The 17,244-nt window shown below is 34.7% G+C and overlaps 2 protein-coding genes and 1 long non-coding RNA gene across 4 annotated transcripts in view; 2 read left to right on the forward strand and 1 right to left on the reverse strand.

The window, feature by feature from the left end:
- LOC135835115 (uncharacterized) overlaps positions 1-17,244 on the forward strand; it is a 473,170-nt gene that overhangs the window by 145,882 nt on the left and 310,044 nt on the right. The window lies entirely within an intron of this gene.
- The window catches only part of LOC135835114 (G-protein coupled receptor moody), a 267,377-nt gene that overhangs the window by 100,050 nt on the left and 150,083 nt on the right, over positions 1-17,244 (forward strand). The window lies entirely within an intron of this gene.
- Positions 15,642-17,244, reverse strand: part of LOC135835136 (uncharacterized) — a 194,709-nt gene continuing 193,106 nt past the window's right edge. Inside the window, exon 5 of the long non-coding RNA XR_010556827.1 lies at positions 15,642-15,971. This is a non-coding gene — a long non-coding RNA (uncharacterized LOC135835136). The remainder of the gene's footprint in view (positions 15,972-17,244) is intronic.

Below are 17,244 nucleotides of genomic sequence, written 5' to 3' on the forward strand. Positions count from 1 at the left end.
ATGTAACATCATTTTACGTTTCAGAAAATTTCCTTTCATTTCAAATATTTTCCAATATTTTGCCTTAAAATGAATAAGTATTTTCATATATTTGATTTCTATTTGAATATTTTCGTCTAAAATTACCACATATTTCGCAATTTATCGAATATTTTTGAATATTTTGGAAATTTTTGCATTTTGAGAATCGCAACACAGTAAACTTCATTTTCACAGAATTTTGAAGATGAAAAAAATTGCTGTTTTTGATGATCATGATATTGATGATTGATGGAATGATGATGAAGATTGAATTTTAGATTAAGCTTCGATTTTGTTTCTTTTTTTGACGATTGAAATAGAATTTTAATTCAACAATTTTGTTCTACTTTGCAAATAGTAAGTAATTTAGGAAACAAAGCCCAACGATATAGCCATTTTTGTAATGTGCTTGTCAAGACGAGTGAAACGATACCCATTTTGAATTCGAATATTTTCAGGGTATTCGAATATTTTTGGCAATATTTCACTCCAAAAAATCGAAAATAATATTCAATATTTTACCTCAAATGTGAGCATATTTTGAGTTGCCCTATTGATAAATGCTACAATCATCTTTTTTTGGGAGGGGGGGAGGAGAATGTACGAAAAAATTATTCAAATTCCAAATTTTCAAAGGAAAACAAACCCGTATACAGATTTCTAATTTTTCACAAAAAATTCAACTCTGACAAAATAAAAACTGACGTGAGCTTGTGAAACTGACATTATCGAGTCGTTCACAATTTTGCGAATTTATCCTGCTTATCGATTATAAAATACAAAAATTTCTATTCATTCATCGAAAGTTCATTGTAACTAAATGACTCAGTAGAACGCCGGATATTTTTGTTGCAACAATTCATTTTTTTTTCAGAATTAATTTTATTGAAAAAGTGATTTACCGAAGAAAATATTATCTAAATTTTAAAGTGACTCTAAACGATCAAAAATAAAATCAGAACGACCACAATTAGTCCATGAGATCACTTTTCTGCATCTACACCACCATACGTTGGAAATTACGAGTACGCCTTCACACACACCAGTTTTGACCGAATAACCAACCATTCGAAAAATTCACCCGAATAAAATTTCCTTCAACGCGACTCCTACACTTGTACCAAGTCTTGGAACATATTCTTGTCGTCCGAAAATGACACGCACATGTCAAAGGCATGCGAAAGGTTTTCGACCCGTATTATTCGCCATAACTTCTCGTGCACATCGTCAAAATCAGCCGTAACAATTTTAATTCCCAAAAACAGGAAACCTCGTGGTCGTACCACGCGATAAAAAAGAGAAAATCGCGCTTATTTAAAATCCATCGTCCACCTCGTAACCATAATAATAAAATGACGACTGAGGCAGACGAGGGTAAGAGAAAAATAAAAGCATACCGACGACGAAGACGACGAAACCGTACAAGATAAATTACGGCTAAAGAGGGAAAAAAATATAAAAAATGTTACCATCTTAACGTATTAGTTTTATACTCGCGAAGATGAGCGATTACGGTGGTTTTTTTTCTCTCTGCATATAAACGCGTACGACTTTTGCAGGCTTGGCTTATATATACTCGTAGCTGACCCGAGCAGACTAGGTTCGCGATCTACAGTCCCTCAATGTGAAGAATTTTTTGAATACCATATTAATGGAGAACGTATTCCCCAATTGGCATCATATATACAAAGAGAAATTTATTCGGTTATGTTTTCCAATTGAATAGAAAGCTTCGTTTTTCATCTTCGTAGTATAGTATAGAAGATATTATACATAAAACGTACACCAAACAGCATCCAAGCTGTACGAAATCTGTGAAAAATAACCTCTCATCTTTTTCCCCCAGCATGCTATTTTGCCTGGCGTCTGCTCCTCTATGTGATATTAACTTCCCACTCTGTTGAGATAGTCCTGCTGCCGCAAATTCATTAATTACGTTAATGATCCGGTCGAGTGAATATTTATGAAATTCAACTCAACCGTCCTTCTGGTTATGTTCTTCCGAAAAAAAAATAATCCTAAATACGAATTCACGCCGAGATAATTTTTTTTTTAAATGGTAATAATAGAGCGGGCAAATAGCGGTTTTAAAAAGGAAAAAATTGGCACATCAATTTTTTCTTCGGGAATGTGTTCGGATGGACCCTCTGAACCACCAAAAAAAAGCCGACTCTCCTATCCCTGGAGGAAAATTTTTTAGGGGGCTGAAACCGGTTCCGATTCACGTTTTTTGCGTTTTACTCCGTAAATATTAGGTTTTTGAGAAAAACTACCATGAAGAAAAATGTTCCCCTTTCAATTCTCGACAATTTGATGCTACGCTCGATATCCATTGCTCAAGGGGGGTGTCCAAAAAAAGGGGTGAAAAGAGTAGGTGTTTCAAAAAAGGTCAGTCCAATAAATTAATCAAAATTACCACTTAAAATCATTCGTTTTGGCTCAAATTTTTTTTACAAAGTCTACTCACCCAACTACTAATCAAACTATCGTTGGTTTGTCTTCAACCCTCCTCGGGGGTTCGTGAGGGTTGCTTGATTTTTCAAGTAACACACTACTGAATCATATATTTGAAAAACAAATCTGGACGTGCGATATATCGAATAGTATGTTTTCGAGGTCGCTGAATACGAATATGAACTCATTTTTTGCATACAACCCCTCAAAGCCCCTCTGTGCCCCAAAATGGGGGTCAAAATTTTGAAAAATCGTGAAAAGTCGAGTGATATATCGAATGGTACGTTTTCGAGGTCGCCGAGTGCGAATATGAACTTATTTTTAGGGTCCCACCCCCCAATGTCCCTCTGTGCCCCAAAATGAGGGTGAAAATTTTGAAAAATCGTGAAAAGTCGAGTAATATATCGAATTGCATGTTTTAAAAGTCGCTGAGCACGAATATGACCTTATTTTTTGGGCCCAACCCCGCACAGCTCCCAACTGCTCCCAAAAAATACCAAAATTTTGAAAAAATGTGAAAAGTCGAGTGACATATTGAATGGTATGTTTTCGAAATCACTTTTTTCCTGCTCTACTTACGATCCCTCAAAATCCCCTTACGCCCACTAAATAGGATAAAATTTCGAAAAGTCACCAAAACGCCCCCCAAATAGGATAAAATTTCGAAACGTCACCAAAAAACGTGTAATACGTCGAATAGTATGTTTTCAAGATCGCTGAATACGACTACAGACTCATTTTTATTATTTCACTCATTTTACTATTCGAACGTCTTATACTAACGCCACAAAATTATCCTCAATGTCTTTAGTAGGTAAAATGTCAATCTTCTTGTCTATCTCAGTGTTTTCATTTCGATTGTTTTCCTGTAAAGTTTTCGATTTCATTTTTTACAGTAGACTCCCAATTATCCGACTTTCAGGTTATCCGACTCACTTTTCGCATTATCCGACCCACCAAGGTCGGATAATCCAAAAAACATCTAATTTTTGATTTTGGAGTGTAAATAATGATGCAGGATTCAGCATTTTGTATTCTAACAGTGTTATTTTCCTTGAAATCGATCCAACTTATCTCAAAAAATTATAATTTGAGTCAGTATTTCATTGTCTTATGTACAAAAGTACGTTATTTTTGTTTATTAGATATTTTTTCGATTCTTTGTTCCTGTTTTGAGCCAAAACTTGATTTTCTGAATGAAAGCTTGTCGTCACAAGCTTATGCACTTCATTTTTACGCTTAAAACATCAATTTTGGATTATCCGACTTTTTTGATATCCGACCCACCTTACACCCCCGATTAGGTCGGATAATCGGGAGTCTACTGTATTGGCTACCAATCGAAAACAAAATGAAATCATTTTTTTTTTATGTAAGAAAACATCGAAAATTAGTAGTTCGTAGTTCGTGTTTTTTAAAAAAAAACATGCCATTCGATATATCAGTCGACTTTTCACGAGTTATCAAAATTTTGACCTTAATTTTGAGGCACAGAGGGGCTTTGCGGGGCTGTAGGCAAAAAATAAGTTCATATTCGTACTCAGCGATTTCGAAAACATACCATTCAATATGTCACTCGACTTTTCACATTTTTTCAAAATTTTGGTATTTTTTGGGGGCAGTTGGGAGCTGTGCGGGGTTGGGCCCAAAAAATAAGGTCATATTCGTGCTCAGCGACTTTTAAAACATGCAATTCGATATATCACTCGACTTTTCACGATTTTTCAAAATTTTCACCCTCATTTTGGGGCACAGAGGGACATTGGGGGGTGGGACCCTAAAAATAAGTTCATATTCGCACTCGGCGACCTCGAAAACGTACCATTCGATATATCACTCGACTTTTCACGATTTTTCAAAATTTTGACCCCCATTTTGGGGCACAGAGGGGCTTTGAGGGGTTGTATGCAAAAAATGAGTTCATATTCGTATTCAGCGACCTCGAAAACATACTATTCGATATATCGCACGTCCAGATTTGTTTTTCAAATATATGATTCAGTAGTGTGTTACTTGAAAAATCAAGCAACCCTCACGAACCCCCGAGGAGGGTTGAAGACAAACCAACGATAGTTTGATTAGTAGTTGGGTGAGTAGACTTTGTAAAAAAAATTTGAGCCAAAACGAATGATTTTAAGTGGTAATTTTGATTAATTTATTGGACTGACCTTTTTTGAAACACCTACTCTTTCCACCCCTTTTTTTGGACACCCCCCTTGAGCAATGGATATCGAGCGTAGCATCAAATTGTCGAGAATTGAAAGGGGAACATTTTTCGTCATGGTAGTTTTTCTCAAAAACCTAATATTTACGGAGTAAAACGCAAAAAACGTGAATCGGAACCGGTTTCAGCCCCCTAAAAAATTTTCCTCCAGGGATAGGAGAGTCGGCTTTTTTTTGGTGGTTCAGAGGGTCCATCCGAACACATTCCCGAAGAAAAAATTGATGTGCCAATTTTTTCCTTTTTGCCGCTGCTTTTTTACGTTATTTTCCCGCTCTATAAAACATTAAGGAAAGTTGTAACGAGCTTTAACCCTCTCGGGTTTTGGGTTCGTCACGGCGCGACGATCAATTATTTTTTAAGCTCGTAAAGAATTTTTAAACAACACCCATTCCGGTCGTTTGTATTTAATTAATATTAGTACGTAATTAAATCGAGCCTTTGGAAAAATATCTCTCTTTCGAGTCGCGCTGTACAGATGGACTGGAAGCTGGGGTAATTTTCAAGTCGTGCTGTTACGAAATTGTCTCTCTCTGGTTAAAAAAATGTTTTTTCTAAACAGCAGTTCCTATTTGATAATTTACACCTCCTTAAAAATTAATACTGGTGGCGGAAAGGAGGGAGAAAAAAAGGGCAATTTCCATTCAGCTCAGGATTTAAAATAAAATATTGTGACAAACTTTTCTGAATACGCAGGGACTTTTAATTCAAAAAGAAATAAAAATCAAGAATTTTGTAAAAAAAAAAAGAAAAGAAAAAAAGAGGCAGTCGTGTCTCATAAGATCTTCAAGAGAGCAAAAGGCCTCCAAATATTTCTGAAAATTCGAATTGAGCTCATAAAAAGTATCAATAATATTCGAATCAATTAAGCCTTAAAAAATTTAATTATTTTTGAAGGTGCAAATTTAAATCAAAAATAGGATGTGAACAAAATTTAACAAGGGAACACTCTGAACTCATACTCTCCAATTTGAAGGAAACCAAGCTAAATCAAACCCGTGTGGGAATGGGTAAGAATATTCCCATGGCAGTTTCTGCTTGTCGTAAAAGGCGACTAAAAGAGAACTGAGTAAGCCAGCCACCTACTCAGTCCATAGCTCACAATAGAGGAGAAGGTACAAATATGGACCTCCTCTAGCTTTTTGGCTTTAAAGGATAGAAAAAATTATTAAATTTTTTTTCAGATATACCATTCAAAAGGCCAAGTATATTGTGTAAAAAAAAATTTTGTTGAAAACTCAGGGAGAAATTTGAAATTTAGAAAAGTGACATAAAGTGGTACAAATATGGACTCTGGGACAAATATGGACCCCCTCAAAAAATGAATAAAAATTTCAGAAAATTGTACAGAAATTTATTTAAAGATGTTTTTTGATGTTTTGGACTTGTCTTCTTTTCTCGGTATTCTAAAAACCATTGAATCAAAATTAAATGGAAAAAAAATGTAGGAGACCATACTTATACCCATGCAAAAAATTGGCCAAGTTGATGAAAAATGAAAAAATCATGGTCTCATTTTTGACACTTCGGACTTGTCTTCTTTGTTAATAACACTTTTCTCGACATTCTAAAAAATATTGAATCAAAAATCAAAATTAGGTAAAAAAATTAGGGGTGCATATTTATACCCATGCAAAAATGTGGCTCAGTTAATGAAAAATGAAAAAAATTATGAAAATCAGTTGAAGTGAAGACAAATATGAAAGTATATTATTTTGAAAGTACTCATGTAAGCTACTTACTTACCTACTTCGCTAATAATTTTTTTCCAAACTTTATTTGAAGTTGATGAATTACCAAATGAAAAACTTGTAAAATTTTCCATTGGGAAGAAAATAATGTGCAAAAAAAACAATTGAAGAGTGATATTCCAAAACTCGCTTTGTCCATTTTCATCAAAGTTGGGTTTTCAGTGGTACCTGGTAGATGAAGTATCAACTCACATTCCTACATCATCAACCTACCAAAATGAGGTGTTAAACTCACCTAAATAGCCAATTCACTAAAAATTTAAAAAAAAATAATGTTCCAAAACGCGCTTTGTCCATTTTTATTGAAATTTTTTTCAGCAGTATTTGGTGGATGAAATGTATACCTACACTCCTACATCATAAATCCACCCAAATAAAGTGTTAAACTCGCCTAAAAAGCCAATTTACCCGTTTAAAGGGAAACTGTTTTTCCTCTCTCCTGAAAAGTTGTGAAAATGGACAAAGCGAGTTTTGGAATATCACTCTTCAATTGCTGATGAGAGACACCCAAGTATGCATGGATCCGAAATTAGTACTTGGATCATCAATACTACAACACTAGTATAATTTTTAGTATTCAGCATGACCATAGCGCTAGTAGTTGTACACTAAACCATGGGGGCTCCATATCTGTACCTGGGTCCATAATTGTACCTTCTCCTCTATAATACAAAATTATAAACCATTAAGAAGCAATAGTTATTTGGTACTAGGTATGTATGTACATATATATCAGAAACAGGACAGACATGGACATCTCTTGGCTAGAGGATAAATAGCCCCACTGAAGGCAACGTGAAACCACAGTGGAATCAATTTGTAAGAAACCCCCCATGACAAGTGTGATAAATCCAAATGGCCCAAAGTTCTGGCACCCCTTACGTTAAATGAGGCAGGGGTACTAAGAATATCCGTTAGCACTAATTGGATCCAAATTGCAAAACCGTGCAGCAGAATGGGCACATGGAATGTACAAGGCTTGAATTCAATGGGAAAGCTGACCATTGTGGAAAAGGAGATGAAGAGGCTGAACTTGATGGTGCTGGGCCATAGTGAGAATCACTGGAAGACGACATACAGATAATTCATATCATTGGAGGGAAACCAAATTTTATCTTCAGGGTGGGGCTGGACCCAAGAACACATGGCCCACTAAAATATCCCATTTTAGCGCCCCTGATTTAGGGCTCCTCAATTAATCTGCCAATTTTTTCTCCTATTTTTTAAAGTGCAGGACACTGAGCATAAAAATTCATTCAGAAATATTTTAAGCAGCTCAGTTTTTACCTCATCAGCCCAAATATGTCGCAGCCTACCGAGATTTTCTAGGTAACTCGGTGGGTGGGTCCAGGCCTGCTTTAGGGGCTTGCAGACACACTGGCGTAGCGGGAATAGTTGACTGAAAATATGCAGATAATGTTATTGGGACGAGGGCGATGAGTGATCGAATTGCTGTAGTAAGAATAGACGCAGTTTTGACCCCACTAAGTATTATACAGGTTTACACTCCAATAAGTCAGTCAACACCCAGTTGGGTGAAAATCTGCTGTTACGAGACATAAAAACACGGGCAGGAATTCAGGCACTTCATGCCAATGCTTTTTCTGCCCATTAATTGGCACTTATTTTATTTATGCTTAAAAATCTGCCATTGATCAATATTCTCGAAAAAATTTTCCACACTAGCGGGGATCGAACTCGAGTCCCCGGATCTGTAAGCGGACTCCTTGCTACCTACTCCACCAGAGAACTTGGTAGAGTAGAACAAATATTTATATACTAAGCTAAAACACACGCGCAAAATACCACATTTACTCGCGTTTTTCAGCAAATACATGAATAAATACGCTAAAAAATATTTGCGTAGAGTATTTTGTGGCTGGTTTTTTCAACACACAAAAATATGCCACATAATTTAGACGCATAGCGGCCCTATGCGATAAAAATACGCTACAAAATATTCTTGTGGCGTGTTTATCAGCAGAAATTTTTTTCTGCTGTGCAGAAAATGTAACAACCTGAAAAGTTGCTTCAAATTACGCCCGCAAATTGAAGCGAGATTTCGAAAACTGTAAAATCTGCTGCATGGCAGCAGTTTAAAGTTGTGTTGAAGTATAAAACGCTAATTAAACTGCTCTTTACCGCGTATTTATTGGCAGAAGGACAGATTTTCACCCAACTGGGCAGATAAAGAAATTGAAGAATTCTATAAGGATTTGGAGGAGACATTAAGCAACATACTTACATGTCATGTGAAACAACTGGTAATGGACAATTTCAAAGCAAAAGTTGGAAAATCATAAACCTCCAATGGGTTCTATGGCTATGTTGGCTGCCACAGATTAGGTGTAAGGAATGAGTGGGGTAAACGACCATAAAAACGAGGAAGAGACTAATATTAGGATGCTAGTTTTTTCAGTTTTCTTATATTGAGCGCAGACCTGGACATTGAAGCAAGATGATCGAAGGAGAATTGATGCCTTTGAAATGTGGGTACAGCGCAGGGTGTTGAAGATACCATACACTGCACACTGAACAAATGCATCAATTGTGGAACAACTGCAAGAACCAATCAGACTAAACAAAATATTATGTAAAACCAGGATAATGAGTTATTTTGGACACATAGCCAGAAGAGGACCAGAAAACATCAAAAAAGGAATTCTCTTTGGCAAGGTCCCCGGAACACGAGGAAGAGGAAGATCTCCAACAAGGTGGACTGATACAGTCTGGAAAATAGTTGGCTCAGTTGAGACTGCGGCCACACTAGCTCAAGACAGAGAGGAGTGGCGATCGTTATTGGGGGCACATTAGTCTCTTGCGACTATGACGTTGATGATGAAGAAGCTAAATCGAAGCAGCACACCTTAAGACCTTTGAAACCAAAATTCAAAATGTTGAAGTTCATTTTTGAATTTTTGTTGAATTTTTGAACACTTGAAAAAATAAAAAAAATCTGTTTCAAGGACAATTTACAAACTTTTACATTTCAACTTTTTATATTTTCCATGGGGTTTTGAATTTCCAATGATCTTTCAATCTTTCAACTTCTGAATTCGCGAGCTTTTCCTCGAGAAATTGATTCATTTTCGAAGATTTCGTATCTACCCAGCGATCCATCTTTTTTCTATAAAGAGTACAATAAAAAACTGCAATTTTTTTCCTTCCACGACGTCATCGTCGAGTAAATCCAGCTCGCTTCATTTCTAAAAAAAATATACGCAACTTCGTCATGAAAATATTCACCATTTTATGCAACAATCTTATATATTATTTATCACGAACCGGGAACCGAGAAGGCGAGAACTCGATATACTCGTATACGTAATAAGCTATTTGCAAATTTTACTCGCAGCTGAAATCCTATCTCTGGAATGGAGTATGTGTATGTAGATGTATCAGCATAGAATATACACATAAGTATATATACGACGACGATGTAGTCTACTCTTATATTGGATGTAAGGTAGTAGTAAATTTAATATTATTCCAGCCGCTAAACGTGTATGTAACTTTTACAGCATGTGAATTTTTCTCCATGGAGCTTTCATGCAAAAAAAAAAAAAATCCACTATAAAAGTATTTTTTTCACCATCACTCTACTATCGCGCGAAAAACATCATCATAATATTTTCGTAGCTCGCGGTCATGTCATTAGTACAGGGTGTCTATCAAAATTCAGGAAGTGAATTTTTTGATTTTTTTTTTCGATCATATGAGAACGATAGCAGACTTACAATGATGTTTCACTCAAACGAAGCGAAGACAAAAATTTTCAAAAATCCACAGCTCACAAATTGTTCAAAAAATACAGTATTTCTGATTCCTCACAACTTAAAGTTGCCAAATATTTGATAATTCTGGGATAAATTTCTCGATTTCTTGAAAATTATATTTTCAAGCAAATATCTCAACTATTTCACCACTCCCAATTCATTTTCAGAATCGACTTTCTCGATCTGGTAGACACCCGGTAGTAAAAACTCGCTGCTGTATTCTCTTCCAACGCGTGACAAGCGCGAAGGAATTTCCACGGAAACAATTTTGAACGTAGAATAGCAATATTGGAATTACAGCTGCTGGGTTTCTTCTCCTTTAAAAATAAATCATCTACACAAACAGACGAATAATTTTCGTACATTTTCACGTCATTACATGAAGTATGTAGATAGATCAATAGTTACTAGATAGGTACAAATAAGTCTTACAGGAATTTCATCTATACTGAGTGAGCATCGAGAAAATCTCAAAATATTTCTACGCAAACACGTAACGAATTTTTTCCACTAAAAACTCGAACAAAAAAAATTACTCGTCGAGGTTTTAAAATCTTAAGATAACATTCTGCGCGAATTATAATGTCTAAAGTGAATTAAAAATGTTTTCAACAAGAAAAAAAAAGAAATAATAATTCGCTAAGTTAAAAACAAGAGAGAAATATCCCTTTAAAAGGTTAAAAACAAACAAAAAAGTGCAAAAATTTGAATTAGCCAATTTAGGGGAAAACTTGCGTAGGCACAATGCGAACGATAAAGCGACGAAATTTAAAGGAAGTTGAATACTTTTTCAAAGAAATTTTTCACAGAAAACAAATTTTATGCGAGGAAAAAATCAATACAGATAACGAACGAGTAAGTAAGAATGATAAACACAACGTTTCCCCAAAAAATAATTTCGAATAAAAAATTAAATAATATACAAATCACCGAATCAGCAGGCAAAATACATATTTTCAAAGACGAACGAAAGAAAATAACCGAAAAGAACAATTTACCTTTCATCTACATACAATCGAGATGAGAAAATTCAATTTCGAAAGCTGAAAAAATAAAAGAAAGATGGCTTTTTTCTCTTCATTATTCTGCCCCCATCCGGTATAATTTTTCAATAACTGTGCCTACGAGTAAAACGTCGATATTTCGTTTCAAATTCAAATTTTTAAGCAGTGGGACATTAAAGACGATCGTTCTAGCAATTTTCTTTTTTTTGGAAAGGTAATGAACTAGGGTGCAGCCTGAAAGTTGAATTTATTCCTCAAAACAGCATTATGATAATTAACACCCCCCCCCTCTACACTTCCTATCTATAATCAGGTATTTTTCTCTTTTACTCGATGGAAACGTTGTAACAATAAAAATGACTACATTGCAATGAATTAATTTACTTTTACTCCAAAACATCATTGGAGTGAAATGTCAATGGTTCCCCTTACCTTATTCATCCTTTTTACGACGTCAATGTAGAAATTTGCTGAATTTATCGTGTATTTTGAAACACAATTCAATTTCAAAGGGAGAAAATATCATATTCCATCAACTCGAATCAAAAATTAAATCGAATCTCTTCAGAATTATCATAATTTTCGAGTTAAAGGGTCAAAATTGAAATTTTAAACAAAAGCTTAATTTTGTTGAAAATGAAAACTAGGTAAGAAGTAATTTTTAAAAAATAATAGAAATACAAACTTTTATCCATCTTTTAAAAAAAAAAATAAATTTCAAAATGGAATCTCAACACTTATTTGCAGAAGAGAGCGTTAAAGACCTCTCCCACATTTTAATGGCAATTCAAAACAGAAATCGAGGTAAAATTGGCACATTGATCTTTACAAATTTGTAGGTGCTCAGCTCCAATATTGGCGTAATTTCCCATTTTTGAAAAAAAGTGAGACCGAAAGTTTTCGCAAAAAAAGACTATTTTTAAAAATTTGGTTGAAAAACAAAAATTTTTTATGTACAATTTTTGGAAAAAGGCCAGACTTTGACAATTTCTAAAAAAATGCAGGACTTTGGGAATGATAAGCAAAAAATTGATATTTTTCAAAAATTTCTGGAAAATATGACGTCAGCAAGGCTTTTGGATAGTTTCAAAAAAAAATAAAATAAAAAGCAAAAAAAAGCAGAAATTTTTAAAAATTATTAGTCTATACAAAAAAATTTTTCCACAATTTTTTTATTTTTGTAATTTTTGGAAATTTTAGGCAAAAAACGAGACTTTTTAATTGCTAAAAAGCAAGAATTTTCAGCAATAAGCAAGACTTTTCTGAAATTTTGGGCAGAAAAAAATCATTTTGGAGACTTTTTTTATTCAATTTTTAGATTAAAAGGTGAGACTTTTTGACATTTTTTAATGCAAAGAAGCAAAACTTCAAATTTTTGAAAAAATGAATACTTACTTTCTGGAAATTAAAAGTGAGAGGGTCTAGTAAGAAACAAGGCTACTTGGCAATTTTGAAAAATGATAGATTTTTTGCTAATTTTGGCAGAAAAGTATATTTTGGTAATTTTAGTAAAAGGCCTGGGTTCATGACTGTAAAGCTCAAAATACACAGTAGCCCACTGAAAAAGAAAAAAAAAGTGTACTACTTTCACAAATTGCTTATCTATTGAAGTATTGATATTATCAACATTTTTTTCCCTTCAAAGTGCATGAAAAAATCAAATTTTCAATTTTTTTTCAAAAGTAACTTTTGAAACTAAAATTGTACAAAAAGTAACAAAAATTACTAGCAATTTTATCATCTTGGATGTTACTTAAAAAGTGCTGTAACCAAGATCAAGCTCTGTAATCAAAAAAGTAGGAAAAGATGAAAAATTCGTTTTAAAAAAAACACGAAAAAACAAAAAACTGAAATTGAAAAAATACAAGTATTTTCCTTTTGTACTGGATGCTTTCAAGTAGACAATTTATACGCATAGCTTGCTTCGCTGTACTCAAGAATAGCAATAAAATCACAAAGAGTTAATTTTGCCATCCTTTTATGTTGAAGAAGTTTCCTAAAGGGAGAAACGGAAGAGGAAAGAGAATCACAGCTTAAAATGTAATTAATTCAAGCCATTAAAAATTTTTCAAATCTGTATGTCATATGACTTTTATAACCCATTTAAAACACATCACAAAAACGAACGAGAGAGACATACGAGTACAGTTACTTACAGATTATTCTTCAACAAGAAGAAGAAGAAGATAAATTAATAAATGGATCAAATTGGCCTCCAACGCACTTCTCACTTTTACCGCAAAAAAAAACAAAATAATAAACAAAAACCCAATCCATCTAATCAATCAAAGTTGTGTAAAAATATCCCGATAAATCCATCAAGGTCGAGGAAAGAAATTAATTAATTTAACGTCTTCGTAAACACAACGCAGCAGCAGAAAAAAACCTCCTATTAAACAAAAGTCGTTGAAAATTACACAAGGGGTAAAAAATTCATCAACATCACGTACAAAATGGAGAAAAAAAAAGATTCATATCATTAAACAAAATCAAGTCGAAACCCCGCAAAAAATCTCATTTCAACCCTCAGAGGTTGATCAAATTTTGAAATCCTTCAGTACCCACCAAAACCGTCCAAAAAAAATACAGGTAAACCTATAGTCCTCAACCCACGAGGAAAAATCTAATAAGTTAGATTAAATTACCTCTTAAAAACACAACCACCGCCAAGAAGGGTTACAGGGTGGGGGAAAGGTGTATACTTAAATAAACGAGGCGTGCAGGAAAGAGAGAGAGAAAAAAAAGCATCAGCAGGAAGAAATATCGACTTCGTGTACTCAATAAGACCACCTCGTGGTATATCTTTGATTACACAAAGCTCGGCTAATTCACGCAATGAAAACTTTTTCATTAGGGCAAACTTTCGTTCATCTACGGAATTCGTTAATTATTTCCTTATTAAGGTGCGCAGGCCAAACGATGGAAAAACTCGAACGAAAAAAAATCTCTCGGTCGGTAAATTAATAATCAATAAAGCTCAGAACGATACAGAGAGAGAAAGAGAGAGAGATCCGCGTGAGAAAAAAAAATCACATCGTTAACGCGACCAGAAGTGCACTCTAATTCTATGTAGTAAAAGTTCAAAACACCCATCAAAAAGTTTCCACAGTTGGAAAAAATTTTGGCGGGAAATCGTGTAGTCGAGAACTTAACGTTACACGTTGAGAAAATTTCTGCCACGATGAGAGGTTCGTTTCGACATCACAAACGCCTTGTACACGACTTTAATCTTCGCCATAATCGCAAATTTTTTCCCTCCCTCCACCCCCCTCCAACTGGTGCCAAAAGCCACGTTCTTCGACTTGCCTACAGCATTCCCCATATATATGTATAATATGTATAGTATTCTGATGTCGCGTATACGAGTATTATAGGCGCGCACTAAATATATTTTTTTATAAATTCCAAAAAGCAGCGTTCGAATTATTTACACTTTGGATGTGTTTCAACGTAATAAATTTTTCTTTCGCTTAAAGAGGTACAGGGGTACCACCCCGCTCTTTTATTTTATCCAAAAATATGTTTATGGGTTTTCCTTTCGTGGATTTACGATTTCGCCAAAGAACACGTGTATATTTTCCGAATGTTTTCGACAAAATTTTATCGCATCACCAACTGCGAACTTCAACACTTATAGTATTCTTAAACGTAGTATATTTTCTCAACCGATATTAAATCGACTAGTGGCCTCGTCGTGTCGCCGTTTTTACTAAAAATACGTTCAATTTTTGTACATATCGTAGCGTTTTCTTCTTTTTGTCGGCTAGTATCGTACTCTTAATTTACCAGTAAAGGCTCAACGACGACTAACTACGACCACGACCACGTACGTGTATAAGTAAACAAACCTCTTGGAAATTTAATCTGCTGGAAATATCATTTGTAGAAATTATCGTTGTGTTTACGCGTATATGATGGTTGCATGATGATGACGATGACGACGACGATGATTATGATGATGATGAAGCCGAGGAGTGAAAAAAAAAAAGGAAAAAAGATGAAGAAAAAAAAACACAAACAACAACAAACGTGTGGGCTAATACGTTTTTCATTTTGTTTTCTCGCGTCATGTAATTGAATACAATAAGCCAAGGGCGAATAGCGAGGGTGAAGACGAACAATCCTTTGAAATTGCGAAAATATAACGCCTGGTCTGCCGCACGCCGTCTCCCCCTGGCTCGATCCTCGGTACCACGAGTTAACTATACGTTGCGGGTTGCCTATTGTAATTTATGACGTATTATTTCGCAATATTTTCTAAGCATTTTTCGACGCTTGCTGGTGGTGTTAGGTAGTTAGAAGGTACCTCGAAACGTATATTACACGCGTTGGGTAAATCTCTTCTCGTATCCAGTACTCGTATTCGCGGTAGCGAAGACGAGTCATGCAACCGATGCATTCCTGTGTCGGATATTTTGCGGCGAATTTCCCCCATTTACAAAAAAGATGAGCTATTGTGATAAGAATTGAGAGTGATTTTGAGCAGTTGGGAGAGGATATCAGCAAAAATGCTGAGATTTTTGAGAGATGTTTTATAATGAGCAGCCTGATTCCAAATGCATAGTTTTTTTGATGTCCTTTCATCGCTTCGAAAAAAAAATCATTCTAGGGTATGTATTTTAAATCTTAAATTATGAATGCTTACCGATTTCTGATTTTTAACATTTTCAAAACTGGTTTGAGGTCGGAGAGATGAGAGTCGAAGAATTGGTGCATTGAAATTGACTTCGAGCATCTTGAGCATCTGTAACAGAATAAATTTTGAAATTTACATAAGCTCTTGTGAAAAGTCATTTTTCAATACACAATCATGTCAGGGTATTCATTTTCATATTTCTACAGAGACGTGACGGACGATGTGATGTGTCGTGGTGGGGGGGGGGGGGGGTGGTGGTGAAGCTGAAATTTTCCCAACTTTTTCGCCAGGTTTTCTCAACTTTTTTCCCCAGAGCCCCCCCCCAACCAGCATTTTTCATGCTAATTATCCAGATGTAGTTTGAACAAAAGTTCGATCAAAAATCCGCAATTTTTTTGTGTTTTTTTTGCAGCTTTTTGGCTTTTGAAAATCAAATTCAAAAAGGGAACAGAATATTTTCGATTGTGAGGGCAAAATCTTCAGAAAATTCACAATTTGTGAGGTACATAAAAATAATTGAAAAGGTTTCAACGCTGAAATTTTGTACTTTTTGCTATTTTTGAATGAAATTTTGCACCTTTTTTTCGTTATCTTGCGCTTTTTTGCACCAGTTGAAGCTAATTTTTCATTCTTGAAAATTTTTGAAAAATTGCACAATAGAATTCAATTTTGCCCAAGCGAAGTAAGAGCAAAAGCTTTGAAAAAATTGATGATTCAAACAGTAAAATAACTTGTGATCTTGTCACTTAGGGTGCTGAATCCGACTGTGGGGGTTGAAACGTTCGCGAACAATTCTCTTGACCCTAAATCTGAGGTCAAACAAATAGAGCAACTACAGAAAAAATTTAAAACATTTTTTTTTTATTTTCTTGAAAGGTATGTTCTGGGGGGTAAGTTCTGGGGAGTCGAAATGCAAATTTTTGCAACAATCGGCCCACATTTGGAGAATTTGTGCCATATTTTGAAATTTGAGTAAGGCTTGAGCTGGAAAAATCAACTCTTTTCACATTGAACAAATTTGTTAAGAAACGTGATAAATTTAATAATAATACATAACTTATTCTTCATTAATAATTCATACTCGGGTACTTCTTGCAACATTTTTGGAAAACAATTTTAAAAAATCAAAAAAATAGATTTTGGGAAATTTTGATTATTGGACTTGGCAACCTTGAATGTGATGATTCTGAAAATTTTCTTCAAAAAATTTTTATTATTTTCCTTGATAGAGATAAATTATATATTTCAATGACTGTGCAATTAGAATTGTGATTAGGTAATTAGAACCAAAATTGAAAATGATTTTCAAAATGTTGAAATTTTTCAAAATTGGCTCATAAGCCTGTCGCGTTGCCTATATATATATATCGGGTTATGTTGG

The sequence above is a fragment of the Planococcus citri genome, chromosome 2 (assembly GCF_950023065.1).
Source record: "Planococcus citri chromosome 2, ihPlaCitr1.1, whole genome shotgun sequence".
In the NCBI taxonomy this organism is placed as follows: domain Eukaryota; kingdom Metazoa; phylum Arthropoda; class Insecta; order Hemiptera; family Pseudococcidae; genus Planococcus; species Planococcus citri.